Raw genomic sequence first — 26,557 nt, forward strand, 5'->3', positions numbered from 1 at the left:
CTTAACAGTTTCATCTTTGCTGTATTTTTCTAATATGCTCTTTTCTCTCCAACACAATAGTGTTCATACACACTGTAGTTAATTCCCACACCTTGATTATTCACTAGCTTGCTGGAAGGTTCCCCTGCCTAAAGTCTCTACTCACTCCATCCGTTCTCCATTCAGTCAATAAAGTATTTTTTCCTAAAACACAGACTCAATCAAGTCACCTATTCAATAAACTTCCTATTGCTTCCAGAAGAAAATTTAAAATCCTCTGTTTGGTATTCGGAGCTCTTAATGATCTAGTCCCCTCTTACCTTTCCAACTTTCTTTTATCTTATTCCCTGAAATAACACTGAATTCTTGGATGTTCCACAAATAAACAGTTCATTTCTTTGCTCTTAGCATTTTCTCTTGTCCCTCTCCTCCCCTCTATGTTCTTCCTCCAGTGACTACTGACCTTTCTTGTTTGCTTTAAGTCCCAACTAAAATTTCGTCTTTTACAGAAAGCCTTCACTAACTCTGTTTAATTCTAGTACTTTTCCTCTTTCAATTATTTCCAATTTATTCTATATGTAGCTCACTTTGTATATATTTGTTTGCATGATTTCTCCCCCATATAATTTTAAGATCTTTGAGGCCAGGGACTTTTTTTTTTTTTGCCTCTTTTTGGTATCCCTAGTGTTTAGCAGAGTGTCTGATACTTAGAAAGTGCTTAATTAATGTTTATTGACTGATTGATTGAAAGCATAAAATACCCAAACTAATAAACAATAAATGAACAGCAGAAAGCATCATAAAACTAAATCAAGCAAGCTGCAAATCAGTTTCCAAAGAGAAGGCAGAGAAGGGATGGAGGCAAAAAAAAAAAAAAAAAATGGCCTAGATAAATTTATAAATAAATTCTTTTTTGTATTTCAATAGTGTCCAACTCTTTATGAATCCACTTGGGATTTTCTTAGGAAAGACATTGGAGTGTTTTGCCACTTTCTTCTCAAGTTCATTTTACAGATGAGAAAACTAAAGTGAACAGGATTAAGTGACTTTATAAGGGTCACATACTAGCAAAAATCTGAAGTCAATTTTGACCTCAGATCCAACATTATTCACTGCATCTCCAAGCTGAAGTAAATTCTATGATTTAATGAGCAATAATAACTATCCCAAAAAATTATTTTCAAAAATAGAGAAAAATACGTCCTTTTGTAATGAGATAAATGTGGCCTAGATATTTTGGCAAAACTAGAAGCAGAAAAAGAAAACCAATCTCACTAATTTGTATTGATGGGGAAAAAAATTAATAGTAGAGAAACACGAGAAAGTTTTACAGGAAATAAATATGTATCTATCAATTGGGAAACCACTCATCAAATTGTGGTACATGACTGCAAAAGAATATTACTATGTTTTGAGGAAAGATAAAATTAATAAAATTCAGAAAAGTGTTGAAAAATCATATCAATTATCACTTGGTAATTTCACCATCTCTCATGGGTTTAATTATCATCTCTATACAGGTAATTCCTTCCTCTGTCTATTCAGTCCTAATCTCTCTTCTGAGTTAATATCCTGCATTCACCTTTCAGATATTTCAAAGCATATAACTAACTCAAAGAAATCTGAAACTCAATGTGTTCAAAAGAAAATTCATTATCTTTTACTTGAATGCTTCTTTCTACCTTCCAGGCACTTCCACAGCTAGGTGATCTAAAAACAAAGAAATGAAAAAAAAAGATCAATAAAAATTTATTTTTAAAAGAGAATCATAGAACAAAAAATATTAAAATATGAATGCTACCTTCCCTGCTATTATTTTATATGGTTCTAGAAAAATTATAAAACACTCAATAAAAATAAAGGGGGACTTAAATAATGGGAGAATCAGTTATATTTTTATAACTAATTGTGCTAATATAACAAAAAGGCAATATAACAATAACCAATTTATATATTTAATGATATACAATATTATTCAGTGGATATCTTTATGAACAGAAAAATCATTTTACAGAAAAAATATCCAGAATGTCAAAAATGCTTTTTTAAAGTTTCTGTTAGTTTATTCTGATGAGGAGAATATAATAAAAGAAGAAATAATGGAAAAAATTAACCCAAGTTTTATTTTAAGATAGTAATCTTCAAAAGCATTTGATAAGGACAGCTAATAGCACAGAGGATAGAGCACCAGCCCTAAAGTCAGGAAGACTTGAGTTCAAATTTGGTTTCAGACACTTAACATTTCCAGTAGCTGTATGACCTGGGTCAATCACAACCCCAATTATCTCAGAAAAAAAAAGTTTTTGGCAATAGTAAAAAAACAGAAAAGATTATCAATCAGTAAATATATATTAAACATTTACTATGTGGCAATCACTGGGCTAGATACAGAGAATACAAAAACAAAAAATAAAATTCTCTCTTCTCAAGGAGTTTGCATTTTAATGGGATAGAGAAGTACATATATAAGTATATTCAAAAATGTATAAAGATAATAAATACAATTATAAATAGTCGGATATAAGGTGATTAGAAAAGAATACTAATAGGTAGGTGATACTTTGGAAGGAAAAGAAGGATTCTTTGAGGCAAAAATAAAGAGGGATTCATAAAATTCATGAAAGAAGCAGATGTACAGCTAGGCAACACAGTGGATATAGTGACAAGCCTGAAGTCGAGAAAATTAATCTTCCTGAGTTCAAAGCTGGCCTCAGACACTTTCCAACTGCAGAACTCACTTGACACTGCTTCAGCTCCTTAACTTAAATTAACTTAAAATGATATGGAGAAGGAAAAGGCCAACCACTACAGTATCTTTGCCAAGAAAATCCCCATTAAAGGGTCATGACTGAACAAAAATAATGAGGGAATGCATTCTAAGCATGAAGGATAATGGATGTAAAAACATGGAAATGGGTCATAGTGTGTAAGGAGTTAAAAGATATATTATGACTTGATTACAAAAGGATTTAAATGCTAAGCAGAGGTTTTATTTTGTCTTATAAGTAATAAGAAGTTACTGGAGTACTTTGAATATGAAAAGGACAGTTAGATCTGTGCTGAAAGGAAAATTACTTAGGAAGCAGTGTATAGGATAGACAAATGTAAAATAAGGCTTGGGGAAATGAGACCAATCAGGAGTCTTTGGCAACCATTTAGATAAAAGGTAGCAAAGTCTGAATTTAAATGTTTATGTGTGAGTAGAGAAAAGACATCTTCCGTGAAAAATTTTGAGGAGGAAGAAATGGTAAGATTTATGATATGACTGAATTTGTGGGCTGAGACTTTGGTATTCATGGTAAAACCTGGGAGACTAGAAGAATACTAGTACCAGTGAGGGGAAAACAATAGAGAAGTTTGGGGAAAAGGTTGAGTTTAAATGGAAAGATATGTTTTTGGATATGTTTTAGATATGTTTATTTTGAAATATCTGTAGAGCATTTGATTTGAAATGTCAAATAGGAATTAGTAATGTAATCCTGAAGTTTAGATGAAAAATAGTAGTTGAATATATAAATCTTTGTGTTGTGTGCACAGAGATGGTCATTAAACCCATGGGAGCTAATGGTGTCACTAGGAGAGAGACTTTAAGAGTCCAAAACAGAGTTATGGGGAGCACATACCATTTAGATTCATGAGAGTCACACAGGTGAGCTGGCAGATCAAGAACTCTCTATATCTCTACAATATCCATTTCAATAGTTGTCATTGCATCTAGGTTTCTCTTTCATATCAGCTTCTGAAGCTTCTGTCTAGAACACGCTTGCTCTTATTTGAGGACATTACTCGACATCTACACAGTTCCAAGATCATAGCATCCATATCAAATATTTTCATTACCCTATAAAAAGAAAGTATACCTAAGAAACTATGTGATTAGTCTTAAAAGATTGTCCAAAAGAAGCCATCATCATCTAATAAGGGTGTTATCAAAATTCTATTGATATATCTAGAATTGGGCTTCTGAGCTACTCAAACTAGAGACATCACCAAAACCATTCCATACCTCATTTCTGAGCCAGAAATCTATCTACACATTTGAGAAACAATCAGAATAAGGCCATTTAGGGTGATGTCTTAAGTTTCCTCAAGTTCAGGGTCTTCTAACTATAGCACCAAGAAGAAATACCATATGGTGTTCAGTGATGGAGGAAACATCATAAAGGGCAATTAAGTTACTATTAAGCCATTGCTTTCCCAGGCAAACTCTTTTTTCTATCAAAGGCTTTGCCAATCAATCAACAAGCATTTATTATGTACCAGATATTTTGATAAGCATTGGGGATGAGTGGAAGACCCCTACCTGACAGTTGTAATAGGAAATTAATGGTGTTGTCATGGACATGAATATTATGAGTTCTTGGAAGTTTTTATAAGACCATCTGTCATTCTTTTTACTTTTCTACCATTCCTCTCTAAAACTTTTCATCTCCCTTTTTCGTATTCTCTTCCCCATTAGAAAGTAAACTCCTCAAGAGCATGAACTGCCTTTTTCTTCCTTCTTCTATTTCTTCTTTCCTTTCTTCCTTAATTTTTGTTTATTTTCATATACCCATTGTTTAGTAAGAGATCTGATGCATAGCACAAAGTCTTACACAAAGCTAAATAAATGCTTCTTGATTTGACTTGATATGTATAAGTACACAGAAAAGATGTTATTGTACTATTGCTAGTCAAATGGAAGTATTTGGAATAATCTTAACCTCTACAGCTAGTCTATATTAAATAATATGAGGGTCCAATCATAGTAAAAGATCCTCCTACATAAAGAATGAAATAATTCACTACACAAACTCTACTTAAAATACTATGTGTCTGATAGGAATAGTACATCTGTATACTTATAGTAAATTACTTGGAACTGAATAAAATTATTAATCCTATTATTGCAACCATTTCTAACTTGTCAATATAGAGAACCAAGTATCCCAGGCACCTGGAAAGTGGTAGGGAATTGCTGATATTGACAGTAATTTTTTAACTATTTCCATGGCTGAGACTAGTGAGAAGCAGTATGAAGTATGCAATTACTATTATTTCTCAGGTTTACTTGAATTTTTCATATTGCCACAATTTGGTATGTAGAGACCTAAAATCAAGAGGTGAAACAAACAGCAAAACATCAGCAATGAGGCATTATTGTGTCTCTATTTGATTCAAACACTGACAAATAAAAATGCAGTCATCTGTGAGTTGCTTTAGTTATATGATACCACACCACTTAAACAGATTTTTCCAGTGACTTGATTTTTTGGATTGAAGTGACTGATTGATTTCTTATCATGTAGACACAGCATATGGCTTAGTACTCAGATCTCTTAAAAGTGAGAATGCCGCTGGCCCAGTCTCCCTCTTTAATGAATTCTGTGGTGTTTATACCCAGGAGCATGAAATTTGCTCAGTCCTTTGCTCTGCATAGCTAAGAAATGTATGGACTATGCAGGAGAGGTTAAGTTCAGGGCACATTTCACTATGCATTATAAAATACTTATAGGATAATAACCATTTTCAATTATATCTAGTCAAGCAGCAATATTCCAAAGCAATTTTAGCAAAGCCTAATCCCCACTCTTCAAAATAAGCAGTATTTTCTCTCTAAGTCAGGTTTTTTTCAAAATAAAATGATAACTCTCTAGGGGTCTATGGGCCACCAGAAACTGCTAAGTAGGGAACTTCTCATTTCCAACATCCACACAACTTCTAAACAAAAGCAAAACCTTACTCCACAGAACCTTGTCTACACTAATAAAACCTCCCTTCTCTTTTTGTCCTCCACATGGAATCTTACTTGGACTATCTCATCTTTCATTATACCTAATTTCCTTCCACTCTTACTGCTTTCATCTCCTCATTTATGGCACTAGTTCTCCTTCCTCCTTTGTTTTTCTGTATCTAGAGGATGTTAGATCAATTGATCACAAAGTGATTTCAAGGGCACTTGCAAGATTTCCTCATTCTGGTCAACCAAGATATTTCATTTTCTCCTGGTTTTCTCGAAATTCCAACATTAGATATTCATTATTTAGTCTTAAAGTTGTGCCCATATTAAATCCATATAAACCTGGGAGGAAAAATTATTTTGCTAATTTACTGGGAAAGTAAAACCATTAAGAAAAGTAAGTGGAGCATAAGAAGGGAAGACAGGAGCTTATGAATACTGTTTAGCTGATTTTCTTCCTAAGACCATGCCTGTAAAAAACTCAATTGATAAATAGAGCATTTCTGAAAGGTATTAGCAAAAGTAAAAAGGCCACATTAGTTTTCCTCTTTTCAAAAGCATAAATAATCTTTTAACAATTTAATCTTTGACAGAAATATTATTTTCCAAATAGGGAGCATGATTGACTTTGCAAAGATTAATAAATATTGTTTTGACCCTTCTATTTCAACTAGGTTAGGCGTAATATATTTTGAGAGACACACAATTCTCAGTCTCATAGAAGATAACATATAGGTTTGGTTTGTTTGTTTTTTAAACTATAATCCTATTCCAGTGTCTCACTGGGGTATGAAAATGACCTTGTCAAGGAAACAAAGACTCCAACAGGACTGTCAGGCTAAAAAAGACATCAGGTCTTCAGTCAAAGGACATATGTTTTCATCTGAAAACCTGCCTAGCTATGCTTTAGAGAAATTCATTATCTCAAGACTGATGACCTTTTTGAAGTCACAACTTAGGAAATTATAGGTGGAAGAAGAAAGCACAACTATGAAGCCCTCAATCTTGAAAGTATAGATTTTTTTTTTACTGTACTATAAATCAAATCAAAAATACCAAGATCTTAGTAAAAAATCTTAATTTTATACAAAAATAAAAAAAAGTTTTTATTCACTTTCCAAAAGGATTCTCCAAGAACTTGGGAATTCTGATTAAAACTACAATTCAAGAGGACTAAAGATGAATTATGCCATCTCCTGTCAAAAAGTTGATAGATTTAAATTTAAATATAAAATATTTTAAATATATAAAATATAAAATAAAATATGTATTTTAAGGCATAGCTAATATGAGAATTTGTCTCACTTAACCATGTGTTTGCTAAGATTATTTCAAAATTCAAAAAATGATATATATAACCAAAAAAAAAATTCCCCAAAAGATTCTGTTAAATGATAAATTTGCTTTGTGCATTTAAAATGTTATTTTATTTATATAACTATTTAGAAACATCTGAAAGGAAAAGAATACCCCTATAGAGAGGATGGTGACAAGCTGTGTTCTAATTAAAACCAGAAGAGGGAAAAATATTAGTAAATTCTAGCACTGGATATTTAACTTGGATTTGCTAGCAAGAGACTTTAAAAATTATCTAGTCCTATCCTCTAGCTGAATACAAGAGAAAACTAAAACCATGAGATGTTTCATGACTTGTATAAGATGACAGAGGTAAGAAGTTGGCAAACCCAGGATTTACAATCAGAAACTCAGATTCAAAATCAGAATCTGTTGTTTCATGGAACTACTCTGCCTCTTTCATTAGAATGGTTATTTTATTGGTAAAATCTCCTTCTACTTAGAGATTCAAAAGAAAAAATAGATACTTACCTATTCATGATGCTTCTGATGTAACCACAGAAAAGTCAGGATATGACTACCAAGCAAGCAGCATGTTATAGTCACCAGACTGTCACTTGCTAGCTGGCAACATCGACAAGGCTGAAAGGAAGTCCCCTGAAAAACAAAATAGGGGAAATAAGATCAGCACTACTCAACACAGTTGTTGTGAAGAGAGCATCCTATGAATCTTTAAGCACTTTTTAAAATATGCAGTACTATTATTACTCTGAAATCTGTGCTATTGAGTGTCTAACCAACTTTGACCTTACAGTTTCATCAGAATGTGATGGACGATTTAATTCAATTCAATAAGCATTTATCAAATATCCATTGTGGGTCTAATATTATGCTAACTGCTGGGATTACAAATACAAAACTTAAATCATTTTGTGATAATCAACTCTAATGATCTTGACTCTTTTCAACAATGAAGTGATTCAGGCTAATTCCAATAAACATGTGATGAAGAGAGCCATCTCCATCCAGAGGACTATGGGGACTGAAGGTGTATCACAATATAGTATTTTCACCTTTTTTTGTTGTTGTTTGCTTGCCTTTTTTCTCTCTCATTTTTTTTCCTTTTTAATCTGATTATTTTTGTGTGGCATGATAAATGTAGAAATATGTTAAGAATTGCACATGTTTAACCTGTATTGGATTATTTGTTGTTTGGGGGAGTGGGAAGGAAGGAAAGGAGAAAAATTTGGATTGCAGGATTTTGCAAGAATGAACGTTGGAAACTATCGTTTCATGTATTTTGAAAATAAAAAGCCATTATTAAAAAAAAACCTCAAATTATCCCTGCCTTCAAGGAACTTGCATTCTATTGGAGGGAAGCAGCATATACATTGACAAGTACATTAAAGATGGATGCAATCCATATATATAAAAGTAATGAGCCACTTGCCACCATATCAATCACAGTACTTTGTTTAAGCAGGATAAAAAGAAAGTCTAGGAATACAAGGAAACCCTAAATTAATGCCCAGAATTTAAGTGACATTTCCAAAATCATATACTGAAAGAAATTTAAGAAGTACAGAACTTTTGTTCCATTCCCTACAATAGGACCCTGAGAAATTTAAGAAAACTCTTTTTTTTTTTTTTCAAAAAGCTGTTCTTCATTGATTTATCTCCTATTCCCTTTAGGCTAAGAATATGAATAATTTACCTTGGTATCTAAGCAGGGGGGGAGGAAAGGGTTTGTGTGTCCTATTATATTGGACTGTTTCATACAGATAGTATACAGGTTAAATGGGAATATATTAAACTGGGAACATGTTAAGGAGATAGGATACAAAGAATCCTTTCAATAATGAGGTAATGCTAATATAACAGCTATCTGTAATTCATTCCAAAGTGAATAGCTTAGTTTCTAGATATGAATCTATAAAATATATTTTCTTAGAAGGGGACAGCAAGGGTAGTTAAATAACTTAATAAGGTCATACATGTACTAAACACTAGATATGGATTTTAGGCTCTTTCACCTACATCATACTAGTCAGAAATATACCTCTACATAAATTAGATAAAATAATTTTATATATTTAGCATGGTTTTATAAGTTATAATCTGCCCTTGGCCAAGCCCTCTCATTCTTTGTTATTTAACCTTTTTTTTTTTTTTTAGCTCTGAGACAATCAAGGATATATTTTAAAATATGAAATGTATACTTTTTCTCATTAATCAATTAGTTCTTAGCCTCCCAGTCAATTTCATAAATGTTAAATATTAAATCCTCCTGATCCAAATCAGTTCCAATTGATCAGTGATGAATAGAACCAGCTAAACCCAGTGGAAAATGACTATGGACCACAATAGCATTTGCTTTCTTTCTCTTGTTGTTTGCTTGCATTTTTGCTTTTCTTTCCAGGCTATTTTTACTTTCTTTCTAAATCTGATTTTTCTTGTGCAGAAAGATAATAAGATTTTTTTATTTATTTATTTAAATAGTATTTAACATATACTTAACATGTTTAACATGTATGGGACTGCCTTCCCTGTAGAGGAGGGAGTAGAGGGAAGGAGGGAAAAAGTTGGAACAGAAGTTTTTGCAAGAGTCAATGGTGAAAAATTATCCATGCTTATGTTTTGTCAATAAAAATCTATAATAATATAGATTATTATATTAAATCCTCCTGATATCAAAGGCTTAAATAAACTTCAATAATGTATTTCATTGAGAAAGAGCACAAACCAAGGTTATCCCTAGCCATCAACTTAAATTATTGATTTTTCAACTCTGAAGAGACAATCCTACCATTTGGCTCTCAAGATGATAGTTATAATCTCTTTTCAATAATACGCTACATAATGTTTCTTTATTTTGATAAGTCAGTCTCTCAGGAAATATGTTCTCTTAGTCTGCTTAGTCTGTACACTCTGTCTCTTCCTTCCTTCATGACAATTAACAATCTACCCAGAATAACAGTTAAACTCAGTCTCTCAAGATTACAATTAAATTGTAATTCCCCAACTTCATATTCTTTCTTAAGGACATAATAAAAGTATGCTCAGTCATGGTGGTAAAAATCATTGAAGCTGTAGTTTTATATCCTATATCTTTACTCAAATCCAGTATTCAGAACACAAGCACTTTGGCTTTTTTTTAATAAAAAATTTTAAAGATTTTATTTTTTTCTTTCAATAGTATTTTATTTTTCTAAATACATATAAAGATAGTTTTCAATATTTATTTTATAAGATTTTGTGTTCCAAATTTTTTCTCCCTTCCTTCTTTATGTCTTCCTTCCCCAAGACAGCAAGTAATCTGTGATAAATTAAACATGTACAATCCTTTTTTAAATTATTATAGCTTTTTATTTACAAGATATATGCCCAGGTCATTTTTCAGCATTGACAATTGGAAGACCTTTTGTTCTAATTTTTCCCCTCCTTCCCCATCCCCTCCCCGAGATGGAAGGTAGACCAATCATGTACAATCCTTTTAAACATATTTCCACATTTGTATTGATGTGCAAGTAAAATCAAAACAAAGGGAGAAAACCACAGGAAAGAAAAAGCAAGAAAAAAAAGTGAAAATACTATACTTCAAAGCACATTCAATCTCCATAGTTCTCTCTTTGGATGTAGGTGACATTTTCCATTCCAAGTCTATTGGAATTATCTTCGATTACCATATTGGTGAGGAGAGAAATCTATCATAGTTGATCATTGCATAATCTTACTGTTACTATGTACAATGTTCTCTTAGTTCTGCTCACTTCACTTAGCATTAATTTATGTAAATCTTTCCAGGCTTTTCTGAAATTAGCCAGCTAATCATTTCTTACAGAACAATAATATTCCAATATATTCATTAACCATAACTTATTTAACTATTCCCCAATTGATAGATATTCACTTAATTTCCAATTCTTTGCCAACACAAAAAGAGCTACTACAAAAATTTTTGCATACGTGGGTCCTTTTTTGTTATTAATCATCTCTTTGGGATACAAATTCAGTAGTGACACTTCCAGATCAAAGTGTATATATATAGTTTGATAACACTTTGGACATAGTTCCAAATTGTTCTCCAGAATGGTTGTTATTTCACAATTCTCCACAATATATTAATGCTCCAGTTTTCCCACATCTCCCCTAACATTTATCATTATCTTTTATATCATTTTAGCTATCTTAGCAAAAATATCTATTTTACTTGCTATAATTCACTCTCTCTATTGTTTGGTCATGAACTCTTCCATTATCCATAGATTTGAGAGATACATTTTTCCATATTAATCTAATTTATTTGTTGTAATATCACTGCTTCTGGTTAAATGATTTATTTATTTAAAACTCATTTTGGTATATTGTTAAGATTCTTATAAGGTACTAAGACAGTGAAATTGATAGAAACAATAATTATCTAATTTAGCATGGTTCAGTATGATTGATCTCATCCTACAAGGAGATGTTATGTGCCAGAACTTGAAACAAGTTACCAAGTGGAATTGAGGAGACAATGTTTAAAATCAAGTTTAGAATTGATTTAATTCTACAACAAATAATGGTGTCCCAATGATATAATGATTGGTGTGTACTCACTGTACAGCATATAAGCAAGAAGTTCTCAGGGCCAGATACACAAACCCACTCTTGAAGGCAGAGACAGATTCATTTTATCTTCCACCTTTGTGCTGGCTGGAGGCTGATGCTGGCAGAGGCAAAGGATTAGCAGCAGGAGCTCTCAGAACCAAGGAAAGAGAGAGGCCTCTATTAAAGCTAACTGGGCCCCAGGAAAAGAGACAAGACTTTGAAGCAAACAATAAAGGATGTGGACTTTAATCCCTGACTGCATTTGAGGTGATTATTGAATTGAACTGAAACTAAGGCTGCCTGCAGAAGCCCCCCAAGAAACTTGCTCCCAGAGAACATTAAATTTTAGAGAAAAACATTACATTTCTAACCCCTAGGGAACATTACAAATTCTAATCCCTAGTGACTGGAAATCCAGAGCAAGGACATGTTTAGAACCTGGACAAAACTTGTTGTGGCTTTCGGAATATCATGAATTATGTAGGATTCAAGCCCAACAAAATAGGCAAACAGGAGTTAATGTACAAATCACTTTTGACCAACTAGCAGGTGAAGGTCAGTATGGAGAGAATTCAGAACAGATTAATTGCCCCACAACAGCTTATGAACAGATCGCTGCTGCTGCAACAAAAGCTTGGGATTCTCTCCCAGAGAAAGATGAAGGTAAAGCCTTCACAAAAATAGAGCAAGGTCTCAATGAACCCTTTATTTGTGGGATGTTTGCAAACAGCTGTCACAAGAACCATTGGAGAAAATCCAGCTACAAGAAATGATCAGACAACTGGCTAAGGAAAATGCTAATGAGGTTTGCAGAAGAATTATATGGGGACTACATAAAGATGCTCCTTTAGAGGAGATCATAAGACACTGTGCCACAGTGGGCACAAGTGCATATTATACCCAGACTATGATGAACATCAGAAGACAGAGTCCCTCTTGGCAAAGGACTTCTAGAGAAAATCATCAGTTTGGAAAAATAGAACATCTGAAAGCTCAGTGTAGATACAGAGATAGAGTGAGAGGACAGGCTGAGAGAATAAAACCCAAAACCCTATGTCCAAAATGCAACTGAGGCTTCCACTGGGCCTCAGAATGTAGACTGACCCAGGGAAATGAGAGGTGGGGCCCAGTTCCAAGACTTCAATCAAAAGACAGGGGGTATGGCGGCAGCTGAGCTTACACCCAGAGAGTCTTTAGAAGGTCAGGACTCTGATGTGATCTATCAGCCAAAAACCAATCACATGGCAGAAAGGGATCACATGATCAGTCAGCCAAAAAGCAATCAGATAGCAGAAAGGGATTACAATTGGGGAAAATATAGGCTTTTTAAACCAACAGGGCAGTGTCCAGTGCAAACAGCTCCAATATAATTGCCAGGTGATGAGGAGAGATTTAGAAAGTGGTAAATAGAAGGGACTAGATAGGTTAACTGCCTGGGAGAAAGGATTTGCTTGTATTCCTACAGATGGAGAAGGAAACAGATGAGTGGCAATGAGCACCTGAAGAGAGACAGAAAAGAGAAGATCTAAGAAACATCTGACACTGAAAGAGCATAGCAGATAATGAGACCGTTGCAGGACTTGAAAACCAGCAAGAATCATTGGATTCCTTGAGATGAAAAATTATTGATGAGACTATTGCAGGACTTCAGAACTTGCAGGAATTATTGGCTTCCTGGCCCATGAAGTAATGGACAATAGATTCTTTTTGGACTATTTCTAGGACTTATGGACATGTATAATTCCTCATGTTGATTCATGTCATTTGTTACATCACTACTAGCCTATGTTATATTGCTATGTGCTTATGTAATTTATGTAATTATGTGTAATACTTTCCATATTGATGGATTTATGTATACTCGTTTTAAGAGGAGACTTCAGAAACCCGCAAATTTGATTTGATTTCCCATTTCCTTAGGTGTTTTCATCTCCCTTCCTGAGCAGTCAGGAAGAGCGTGAGCACCTCTTTTTATGGTGTTTTCACTCCTTTTTTGTACAGTCAGGGAAGGCGTGATCACCTTCTTTTGGGGATTCTCATCTCCTTGAGAAGTCAGGGAGGTCATGACCATCTATGTTTAAAATCAAAAGAAAGCGGGAGATGTTAGAATTCTTACAAGGTGCTAAGTCAGTAGATAGACAGAGACAATGGTTGTTTAACAGGGTGCTTAACAGTTCTCTAGATGTACTTGGTACTTACTACAGTTCCACAAGATTCACACCTTTAAGAGAGTATATATAAGCTAAGAGCCTCAACCAGGATTAACTCTGGGAGATTCAGTAGAGGAGATTCACAAGCCAGAGAAGGTAGTTGGCTAGAACAAAGGAAGACAGAGAAGTGGAGGCAGGCTGTCCTGTGGAGAACACTGAAAATAAGGCCTCCAGAAAACTAACTAGCCTAGCCCCAAGTGAAGGAGATAAGATTTTGAAGGAGACAATAAAGGATTTGGATTTTAACTCCTGACTGCATTCGGGGTTGATTACTTTGAACTAAAACTAAGGCTGTCTCTAGAGGCCCCCCAAGAAACCTGCTCCCAGAGATCATAAAATTTTAGAGAAGAACATCACAGTATATTATGTGAAATCTTGACCTAATCCTACTTTCTGCCATGCTGCTCTACAATTTTCTTAGCATTTTTTTTTAAGTTAAGTTCTTACCCCAAAAGTTTAGATCTTTGGATTTATCACACATACAAGACTACTTACAGTCATTTATTATTGTGTATTAGGTACATACATGATATATTCCATTGCTCTACAACTACATTTCTTAGCCACTACTATTTTTTATAATTGCCACTTTGCAACATTGTTTAAAATCTGGAATTGTGAGACCACTTCCTTAACATTTTTAACACTTTTAAAAAATTTATTCCATTGGTATTATTGACTTTTTGTTCTCCCAGATGAATTTTGTTACTATGTTTAACAGTTGTTTAAAATAATTATTTGATATTTGGTTTTTATAGAACTGATGAACTAAATTAGTCCTCCAACATTTATCATTATCTTTTATGTCATCTTAGCCAATGTGACAGGTGAAGCACTTTAAAAACGTGATCCAACAACATACCATGGATTTCATTGTGAATTTCCCTGAGGTTTATCATGGATTCCATCAGAATAACATCATTTTCATACAGAAAGAATGTAAGTCAAAGATCTTGAGAACAGCATTAACAAAGCTCCAAAATTCTTACCATTTTAAACAATAGTATTTAAACTACATATACTAATATTCAGTAATATTTTACATTATGGAACAGAAATGTTTCCAGTGGATGAAATGACAACTAATTTTAATGTCAAAATAGAACCTTTTTCTTTCTCTCTTTTTATCTCACTTTTCTGTAGCCTAGATTCCAGGCTAGGAAAACTGAGCAACAGTGATAGGAGGGTCACATATGGGCCCCTTTGGAACCTCCACAGTGAAGGAAGCTATTCCTCAAGGCAGAATAGAGCACTTAGGCCCTCAGTGATCTTTCATGTGAACCTAGAAGCCAACAGCAAAGATGTAATAAATAAATTGAAGGTTAGTGCTTGAGTGGTAGTTATTAGTTATTTGATCTAATCTCAGTTTATAGAAAAGGAAAATAAGGATTAGAGAGATAAAGTACTCTGATTAGGAGAAAATTTTAAACCATCCAAATGTCATACACCAAGCTAAATTTTAGTTAACTGTTTCTGTCTCAGTGCTTTCAGAACAGTTTGTGAACTTAGAATCCACTGTGAACTGGAATTATTTAAAATTAGTGCTTTGGGTTTTCTAGCCCTAGCAGGAATCTCCAACATTTTCTGGCATCAGTCTATTCATCCTTATGAATGCTAGGAAGTCTAGACAAGAGAAGGCCAGACTCAGAGAGAAATTCTCTTCACTTCTATGCATCTCCTATACCTCCCATTCTAGCCTTGAGTAGGGCACCTCTTGCTACTGAGCTGCATTACTTCCTAAAGCACTTCATCATTTGTTTCCTATTCAGAAGCTGAATTTTGCCATCGGTCTTCATCCCAGTCCTCCATGGTTAGGAAATTTTGGTGAGGATTGCATGATGCTATTATATTTTTAAGATTTTAAAGTCATTTTGAAGTTGATTGCCTTTTTAAAAAAAAAAAAAAGGAGCGGGTAATATGTTTGGCTTGCCTAAATCGGAGAAAAAATCTTTGAAAGTTGTGGGCTTTCTGAACAGAAATCTTTCCAAAGTCACACAACCCCTTTTACCATTGACAATCTTTTTTTTTTTTTTTTTGAGTTCAACTTTTATTATATAAGAGAGTAGACTTATAGCTGATTCTATTGCTAGAAATACACAAACATAAAAGAATGTTTCACTGAAAGGAAATTATTATAGATCTGAAAAAATACTTGAAAATTCAGAACCTTCCATTGAATTCTGAAGTGAACACTAAATAGGGACCATGTTTGAATAAATTACCCGCTTGGGTCTAAAGCCATTCTAAAAAGAAGGATGTTGTAGCATAAAAGGCTAGTGACTAATGTATATCTTCAGCTACCACAGTGACAACATTAAATCAGATTTTCAATTTATGTCGAAAAACAAAGACAGAGAGGAAGATTTATGAAAGGCAGCAAGCATTACTATTCTTTCTCTTTTCTCATAAGTTCTCACGCACAGGTAATTTCCTCTGTCACATTATCAAGGACTAAATTTTGTTGTTTAATGAATCACTCAATTACCCTGATAGGAGGTAAAGGTTCATGCTTGAACAAATTATCTTACAACCATTTGGGAATGCTACAACACTAACTATTTTGTTGTTGTTAATGGAAATTTAGTTACTCTAGCTTCTGACAATAAAGAGAGAAAAGGAGAGAGAAAAAGAAAGAAATTATTCTTAACACATCTATGCACTATAACCAATAAAATTTGCAAATTATACCTGATAGTTCATATAATTGTCTAAAACCTTTTCTGGACAAGGAGAAATTAGTTTTAAGTAGTGCTGTTAGTTTAATTTTTATTGATTTATGCTATTTATAGCCTCCAGGGTTTTTTGTAATGATTTCCTTTTTGTAAGAGAAAGTGAATCAAATATACTGCTTTTTAAAAGTCATTCTATATGGAGAGTTTTATTCTTTTAAATTTGTAACTATTGAAATTTATTATGAATTTATCCAAAAAAAGTAGCAGAGAAAAAGCACAATTCTACAGTTGTTCATTTTATTAAAAACAATGAGACAAGATTTTAATTTCAAATGTTTGCCTTATATGTAATGAATCTATGAAACGGCTACATGACCTATATCCAGTAGATCATTTTTAAAGTTTTCAAATAATAAAGTGTCATAAATTAAAGAAGCATATAAGTATATGGCTATATTATCATTTTAGTAATTTTATTTCCATTAATACTTACTTCCATTTCTTAATTTCAATAATATTTGACCCTGACAATATAATTTATTGCTAGTAGTCTTAAACAAATTTGTTTCTTCATTAATTTAAAGTACTAAAATAGGGTCTATCTCCTCTCATCATCTTTAAAAAATTATTTGCTGCTTTTTACAAACCTTATAGCCATTTATACTAATATAAAATTTTATGGTCATTTCAGAGAGAGGGGGATGGGGGGGGGGGGGGAGGGGGAAGGGGGGAGAAAAAAGGGTAAAGTTAAATAAAGCCAATTGGCAAAGAGGTTATCTTTTTTTTTTTTTTTTTTTTGCCAAGAGGCAAAAGCACATCTGGCAGTGCTGATGACATTCTTCTCCTAAATCCATCTAAAATCTCAAAAAAAAAAAAAAAAAAGCTGAGAAAAGATCCAATAATAAAACCCATTGCCTCAAATATCTAAACATAAATACATAATATTTTGGAAATAAGACAAAACTGATATCATAATTCTAGGAAGCAAATTTGATCCCATAGGCAATATCAGAGAACATTGAGGGGATAAAAACCATGACTGGAATAGGACTATAGAAGAGTCAATTTTATTAAAGAGAAATGGAATGGATAAAAAAAAAATAGGATAGAATAGCACTGTATATTAGGAAGACAGTCATGGGAGGAAACACAGAAACAAAGTATAATAAAGTTAATTTAGTGTTATGTTCAAAGGAAGGATAAACAAAGTGTGTTTGTCATCAGAGCATTGTCCACATGCCATCATGCATTTAAGGACTAAACTGTATATTTGTTGGAAGCAACTTCTGTCTTTTTGGGGACTATTAAACTACTTGAGAAATGAATTTCTTATTTACAAATACTATTGGGAAAAATAGAAAGTAGTTTGTCAGGAATTAGATTGGGATCAATATATAGAAGTATATACCATAACAAGCTCAAAATTAAAGCTTAATATTAAAATTTGAAGCATTTATATATATATATCCAGTACCACCTTTCTTATTTATGTTTTGAAAGAGAATTCTTAACTTTAAAAAAAAAAAAAAAGAAGTGATAAAGCAGATGCGTTTGATTTCATGAAATTGGGCATTTTTTTCACAAACAAAATCAAGGTTTATAAGTTAAAAAGTGAAAGCAAATATTTTCAAATATCTTTGATAAGTGTTTGATAGCTAAGATAGGCGACAATTAACACAGAAGACAGCTACTTCTTCTTGTATATGAACAAATAGTTTTCAAAATAAGGATTCCAAGCTATTAAGAACCATCTGAAAGACTGCTATCTATCATTAATAATAAAAAGATGTGTAAATGAAAACAACTCTGATTTTCTCCCCATATCCTAAAAATTTATAAATGGTTAGAAACATGGAATACTCAGTGTTAAAAAGATTATAGAAATATAAGCATATGTATGGGTGGTGAAGATGTCAATTGTTCCGAGCAGTCTAAAGAACAATTTAGGACTATTCGAGATGAATAAAATGTTCATGATTTTTTTTAACAAAACATCCCACTCCTAGACACATACTACAAGGTCAACAAAAGAAAGAAATATATATTCTAAACTATTTTGAGTAATATTTTGATAATAGCAAAAACTCAAAACAAAATGTGGTATGTGAATATAAGGGAATATTGGTAATCCGTAAGAACCAATGAATATGAAGAATACAGAGAAACATTCAAAGATATGAACTGTTGCAAAGTGAAATTAGCAAAACTAGGAAAATCATATGCACAATGACTGAAATAATATAAATGAAAAAAAGAAAAAAAATTCAAATTGACTCACCATGTAAAAATAATAACCACAATGTTAATACCCCAAAGAAATATAAGAATTCACTTTACCTCTTTCTTTGCAGAGATGTAGACCCATATATATCTAAAACTTCATATTTTGTCAGATTTTGTTAATATGTTCGTGTGTTGATATGCTTGATTGTCCCCTATTCCAAAACCAGGCTGCTATATCTCCCTTTCAGGTTCTAGGGGTTATCATTTAGGTTTGGGCTTCCTTTCTCAAATTCCACTGTCTAGAAACTCAATTCCAGACATGTCTTTCTCACTACAAACTGCTAGTGACTAGCAACTACTATTCCAGTTTCATTTTTTCATTTTCATTATCAGTTTTTTAAAATAACATTTACTTTGAAAATAGAGCAAAAATAAAACACAAATATTTCCCCTCCATAACTAAAGCACTTGTTTTTAGGTCTCTGGGGAGAATGTTCTTAAATTTTCCATCATTTTTATATAGCAATTGGTCCCTCCAAGTTCATATCCAGTGGTCATCACGGCCAGATGAATTCTGCCACTATGGCTGGATCTCAAAGATTGGTCTTCAGACCAATTTGACTCCTAGAGTAACACACACATACACTTCTGGATTCTTGTACTATATAAGGCTCCTGGGAGCTTCTAGGTTCCTTTGAAACAAACAAAACCAGAGCTTCTAAATTAATTTCCTTCACCTAAAATGGGAAAAAAAAAAAAAAACTTACTTCAGAAAGCAAATAACTATAGCCCATATTCATAGGACCAGATGTTAACTTTGGAGCAGAGAGAGGGACCTAAGTAATTTTATCTCACCAGATTATACCATAATAAAAGGAATCAAAAAACCAGAAAGATCCAGAAAGAGAGAAATAAAGACCGAGAGAATAAATACTGAGCAGTATTAAAGTATTTTGGACAAGCTCCTAGTTAGCTAGGTTAAAACCTGTAGCTGATCAAAAAAACTGCTGACCACATAGAAAAACTATACAGATTGTGTGTATGTGTCACAACAACAATAATAACAATCTTACATCCTAAGGGGCTGCAGAATTAAGCTAGAAATCTCATTAAGTATGACATATATATATAAATATATGTTTTGCATAATTTCACATGTGCCTTCTTAAAGGGGCTAGGGCTGGGAGGGTAAGAATCTGGAACACAAAGTTTTAAAATCAAATGTAAAAAAAAAGTTTTACATATAACTGTAGACAGCTGTGAGTATTGTGGCAACTGGAGTTATACGAGGGCTCAGGTGTTTACGTGTGATGTATTTACGGCTTCAATGATTGAATCTTTTGAGTAGAAACCAGCTAGGAAAGGTGTGCCTATGATGATTGCTGATGAGGTGATGGGGAGAAATATAAGTAAGCCTCCTATTTTGCGAATATTTTGTTCATCATTAAGGCTGTGAATGATAGAGCCGGAGCATAGGAAGAGTATTGCTTTAAAGAAAGTGTGTGTACAGGTGTGTAGGAATGCTATGAGGGGTTGATTTAGGCCTAGTGTTACTATTATTAGACCAAAAAATAAAAATATTAAATATAAAAAAAAGAAAAAAGAATGTGTTGTGTATTCTAAAAACTCTCAACGTATAAGAACAATATCATAACTTTTTCCTCATATAAGTTTGGCTAATTTTTCCTTAAATGAATATTTCCTTAAAGAGAATATCTTTGAATCTTAGTTGACGCAAAGCTGTTGATAAGATTTCTGGGACACCTAAATGCTTAGCAGCCACAAAGAGATCAAGAGATACGTCATATTATACCATGATAGGTAATTCAGCAAGGGAGTGTCACTCTACTGAAACAATTAGAAATATTCTCAGTGCCTATCCAATACCTATCTCTTCTCCAGTTATGGCTAAATAATTTTTTGTTAATTGTTAAATTAGCAATGTGTCTTTTTTTGTACCAATATTGAAACTACCAGGGGTTAGGTCCCAGTCCAGCACACCAAGGCACTTTCCTCACATATCACTGCGACTCTTCCAGTCTCTTCCTCATGGGAAGTAATCTCAAAGATGATCTGCATATTTATCAGTCCCAATTCAATTTTTGCTTAACTGCCTTTTTTTTTTTTTTTTTTTTAGTTCTTGTAAAAGTGATGATTCTACTATCTGAGTGGGAAAGGGATAAAGGAACATATTAGAGGACAAAAATAATGTAAAAACATGATAGCAAAAGGGAAAATTTTAAATCAATTACCTCAATGGTCCCAGTTTTAGTTAGTGAGTTCAAAAATGTGTCGTGAATACATGTAAATCATCATTTCAATGTAGTTTAAGATATTGAACAATATTATCTGTCTAAAATTATATCTTCTTCATAGGGGCAGATCTGAATTCTATACTCCGTAATGTAAACTGGTTCTGTGATTTCATTGCTATAAAGTACTCTTAAATGAAGAAACTAGTTCTATTAGTGCAGGTTGGCACCTTTTCTTGCAACTTTAAGACTTAAAAAATTATTTAGAACACTAAAACAAAAAAATGCTGATGTAGTACCCATTATTTTGATTCAAAAGTTAATCATCGAATCAGGGCTTGTCTTAATGACTAAAGGTTTTGTGACTGGGGAAGATACAGTACCTTCTACAAGGATGAATAAAAATCCAATAACTCAGAGGAAGAAAAAGCACTTTCCTTCTTTGAAAAAAAAAAAATCAGCCATCAGTTCATTATTTCCAATGATAATATCTCAGCAGCATAATGAAGTGTTTTTCCTTCATTAGTTTAGCTTTACAACTTTGGCATATCCAGTTATTAAATGAATTCAATAACAATTTAATGAATTACTTCCCATAGCAGCTTGAATCTGCTGACGGATAATGGAGGGAAAAGAGAGATTACATTTCAAAAGGCTTTCTTTTTCCTTAGGCACAGATCTTTGATTTTCTAGGACATATTAAACATAAAACTCCAATTTATGAGTGATGAAATCTATCTCAAAGGAATTCAGATTTTTTGATCAGTCCTGCTTAGTGTCATGTAAAGATCATATTACTGCCATCTTTTATACTTCTAGGTTGATAAGAATTCAAGATTATTCTTCTGTTTCTTCCTTTGCTATTTATATTACAAGAAAGAAGGAAGGAAGGAAGGAAGGAGGGAAGGAAGGAAGGAAGGAAGGAAGGAAGGAAGGAAGGAAGAAGGAAGGAAGGAAGGAAGGAAGGAAGGAAGGAAAGAAGGAAGGAAGGAAGGAAGGAAGGAAGGAAAGAAGGAAGGAAAGAAGGAAGGAAGGGAAGAAGAGAGGGAGGGAGGAAGGACCTGAGCAAAAATCATTGGCTTCTTCCATGAGACAAGACTGCCATTTATTTATACCCTGGTAATTATTTCTGCTAATGTACCTCTATAACAAATCTATTTTTATTGCCTGATTATTTACTTTTCAACATGTACTCTAGCATCACATATAAAATGTAAACATTATTATAGTATATTCCTTAATTTTCCAGCTACCAAGTTGTCCTATTCAGATAATTTCCCAGAGAAATTTAAAGACCTAATATGTGGACTTCCGGCCAAGATGGCGGAGAGGAGGCACACAGCTGTGTGAGCTCTGCGTTTTCTCTCACTATCCATTTCATTACAAGCCTCTGAATTAATGCTTGACTGAAAAAAAAAAAAACCCACAAATAGTTACCAAGAGAAGCCATCCTTGAGATTCACCAGGAAAGGTCTGTTTTTGCGCGAGGGCGGGGATGGTTTTAGATCAGGTGCAGGCTGAGGGCAGGCAGTGGCAGCGAGAGCACGGCAGGCAACTCACAGCCGAGCAGACTGGAGAGGGGGTGGGATGTGATCGCAGCAGTCTCTGCGGGGGGAGCTTTGCTACAAGATTGGATACTTTGCTTTGGCAGCAAGTCAGCAGCCCAGCAGAGAAGCTAAAAACACTGGGGGGTGAAGAATACAACCCCAAACAGCTGGAGTCTCTTGGGACCTGGCCACCCCTCCCCCACAGCGTCTCAGCACACTCTCGGAGTCTCAGAGCGCAGGCGCAGCACAGTCAGGCTAGTGCCTCGCTGCTGCCCCCGCAGTCTGTAGAGGAAGCTCGGTAACACCACCCAGTCCCTCCCCCAAAAAAGCAGGCTCCATTTAGGGTTTTTTTCTTTTTTTTTCTTTGCTTGTTTGTCTTTGATTCTTCTCTGACAAAATGAGCAAAAAATTGAAGAGGACTTTAACCCTTGACAGCTTCTATATGGATAGAGAGCAGACTCTAAATCCTGAGGAGACTAAAAACAGATTGTCTCCAGGTGAATCCCCAAAGGAGGAGATCATATGTTCCTCAGCACAGATGAATCTCATAGAAGAAATTTAAAAGGCTCTCACAAGAGAGCTAAAAGAAAAATGGGAAAAGGAGAGGGAGGCTTGGCAAGAGAGGCTGGAGAAGTCATCCCACTCAGTTAAAGACAGAGTGGAAAAAGAAATAAAATCCTTGAAAAATAGGATTGGTGAACTGGAAACAGAAAATAGCTCTCTAAAAAACAAAATTGGTGAAATGGAAAAAAATTCCATAGAACAAAAGAACTCAATTGGACAATTAGAAAAAGATATTTAAAAAGTGAGTGAAGAAAATACTTCATTGAAAATCAGATTTGAACAAATGGAATTGAATGACTCGAGGAGACAAGAAGAATCAGTCAAGCAAATCCAAAAAAACAAACAATGGAAAAGAATGTGAAATACCTTCTGGGGAAGACAACAGACCTGGAAAACAGATCCAGAAGAGACAATCTGAGAATCATTGGACTCCCAGAAAAGTATAATGAAAAAAAGAGCCTGGACACTATTTTCCAGGAAATTATCAAAGAGAATTGCCCAGAAGTCATAGAAACAGAGGGTAAAATAGACATTGAAAGAATTCATCGATCACCTACTGAAAGGGATCCTAAAATCAAAACACCAAGAAATATAGTGGCCAAATGCCAGAACCCTCAGACGAAGGAAAAAATATTGCAAGCAGCTAGAAAAACCCAATTCAGGTATCGAGGAGCCACAATAAGGATCACCCAGGATCTAGCAGCATCCACATTAAAGGATCGAAGGGCCTGGAATATGATATTCCGAAAGGCTAAGGAACTTGGTATGCAACCAAAAATAACTTACCCAGCGAGAATGAGCATCTTTTTCCAGGGAAGAAGATGGACATTCAACGAAGTAAGCAAATTTCATCTATTTTTGATGAAAAAGCCAGAACTTAACAAAAAGTTTGATCTACAAATATAGAACTTAAGAAAAATCTAAAAAGGTAAAGATTAATCTTGGGAACTATATTTCGGCTATAAAGATGTATAAAGAATACATGTATACCTTGTTCTAGAAACTAGATGTGGAAAGGACATTGTACCAGAAAAAGGGTAAAGTGGGGGTACTACATCTCACGAAGAGTCAAAGGAAACCTATTATATCTGAGAGAAAGAATGGAGGGGGATGAATATAGTGGGTATCTTACTGCCTTCAGAATTGGCTTTAAGTGAAAAATCTTAAGACATATTCAATCTATGGTGAAACTTCTCCCACCTCATTGAAAAGTGAGAAGGGAAAAGTGAAAAGGGAAGGAATAAGCTAAGTGGAAGGAAATACAGAAACTGGGAGGGAAAGGGGTAAGATGGGGGAGGAACTCTAGGGGGGGGAGGGATACTAAAAAGGGAGGGCTGTGAGAAGCAAGTGGTGCTCACAAGCTTAATACTGGGAAGGGGGGAAAGGGGAAAGAAGGGAGAAAAGCATAAACCAGGGTTAACAAGATGGCAAGTAATACAGAATTGGTCATTTTAACCATAAATGTGAACGGGGTAAACTCCCCCATAAAGAGGAAGTGGTTAGCAGAATGGATTAAAAGCCAGAATCCTACAATATGTTGTTTACAGGAAACACACCTGAAGCAAGGAGATACATGCAGGTTAAAGGTAAAAGGTTGGAGCAAAATCTACTATGCTTCAGGTAAAGTCAAAAAAGCAGGGGTAGCCATCCTGATCTCAGATCAAGCTAAAGCAAAAATTGATCTAATTAAAAGAGATAAGGAAGGGCACTATATCTTGCTAAAGGGTAGCATGGATAATGAAGCAATATCAATATTAAACATATATGCACCAAATGGTGTAGCATCTAAATTCTTAAAAGAGAAATTAAGAGAGCTGCAAGAAGAAACAGACAGCAAAACTATAATAGTGGGAGATCTCAACCTTGCACTCTCAGAATTAGATAAATTAAACCACAAAATAAATAAGAAAGAAGTCAAAAGAGACCTAACTGTGTTTCAATTGATAAATGATGGACAGAAGGAGCTACACCCAAAGAAAGAACACTGGGAAACGAATGTGAACTATTTGCATTTTTGTTTTTCTTCCCGGGTTATTTTTACCTTCTGAATCCAATTCTCCCTGTGCAACAAGAGAACTGTTCGGTTCTGCAAACATATATTGTATCTAGGATATACTGCAACATATTTAACATATATAGGACTGCTTGCCATCTAGGGGAGGGGGTGGAGGGAGGGAGGGGAAAAATCGGAACAGAAACAAGTGCAAGGGATAATGTTGTAAAAAAAATTACCCTGGCATGGATTCTATCAATATAAAGTTATTATTAAATAAAATAAAATAAAATATTAAAAAAAGACCTAATATGTATTAATGTAGATAAAAACTATATCAATTCAATGCGATTGAACAATAAAATTAAATAAATTAATTGTATTAAGTGATTTCTAAGGTTCCTTTTGTTGAGGGGTGATATACCCTAAACAGCGATGGGAATCCTCAGGCTGGTGAATTCACACTCCCAGTCTCCAAGCAAGGTTTGGCAGAAAATGGATTTATTTTCACTGAGAAGTCTCAGTAGGCTAGTTCCTGAATAGGAAGTTAGCAAAGATTTGGGATACAGAATCTTGATTTTATTTCACTTTCTATGGCCCAGGGCTAATTTCCAGGTCAATAATGGGTGGTGATCATGCCCCAGGCCAAGATCTTCAAATGAATAGAAGGTGAGGATTATTGTAGAAGTTCCCCCCTCACCCCCCACCGGAACCAAGTAGGAGGAAGGGGATGCTCCAGAGGCCAAAAGGGGTTGAAATTCAGAGTTTTTCCAACCCAGACCCATCCTCCACAAAGATCAGGGGGACACAGAGTGCTATTACATCATTCCCTCCACAAAGATCAGGGGGACACAGAGTCCTATTACATCACTTTCAGCTCAGACATTTTTGTGATCTTAAAGATAAAACATTCATAAAAATACAATTTTTTTTTTGACTAAGACTATCAAATTAGACCAAGGCACTGGAATTTAATAGAACAACTTTATAATCAAGGATCAATTTCCTTTAAACTGCTTTTTTAGAAACTTTTTTTTATCTGAAAAAATGAACTCAGTTTTGTGCATTAGGAAACAGTTTTGGGTGAGATGAAAACATGTCAAAATTCAAACAAAATAAAGGTGCATAATCAAATTTCTCCCTACTGGAGTCCATTTTCCACTCAGCTGTCAAATTGATAATATTATTAAATAATACTATTAAAACCAAAATTGTCACTCTCCTATTTAATAAATCCAATGATTCCCATACATCACTTCTGTAATGACCGAGAAACTGAGCAAGATAGAGATTAGAGAACAATTTAATAATTTATTTGAAAGGGAGAAATTTACTGGACCAAATGGATCCATGATTTGCTCCCAGAGCTGAATGAAACTATTGTCTCAAAGAATTCAGCATCGAATGTCAGATACAAGATTCTTTTATAGGGTAACAAGAACAATGACATAATGGGGGAGGTAGCTGGATGGGGATGTCCTAATGGGGGGAGGCACCTAGAATGACATAATG

The sequence above is a fragment of the Antechinus flavipes genome, chromosome 1 (assembly GCF_016432865.1).
Source record: "Antechinus flavipes isolate AdamAnt ecotype Samford, QLD, Australia chromosome 1, AdamAnt_v2, whole genome shotgun sequence".
NCBI lineage: Eukaryota > Metazoa > Chordata > Mammalia > Dasyuromorphia > Dasyuridae > Antechinus > Antechinus flavipes.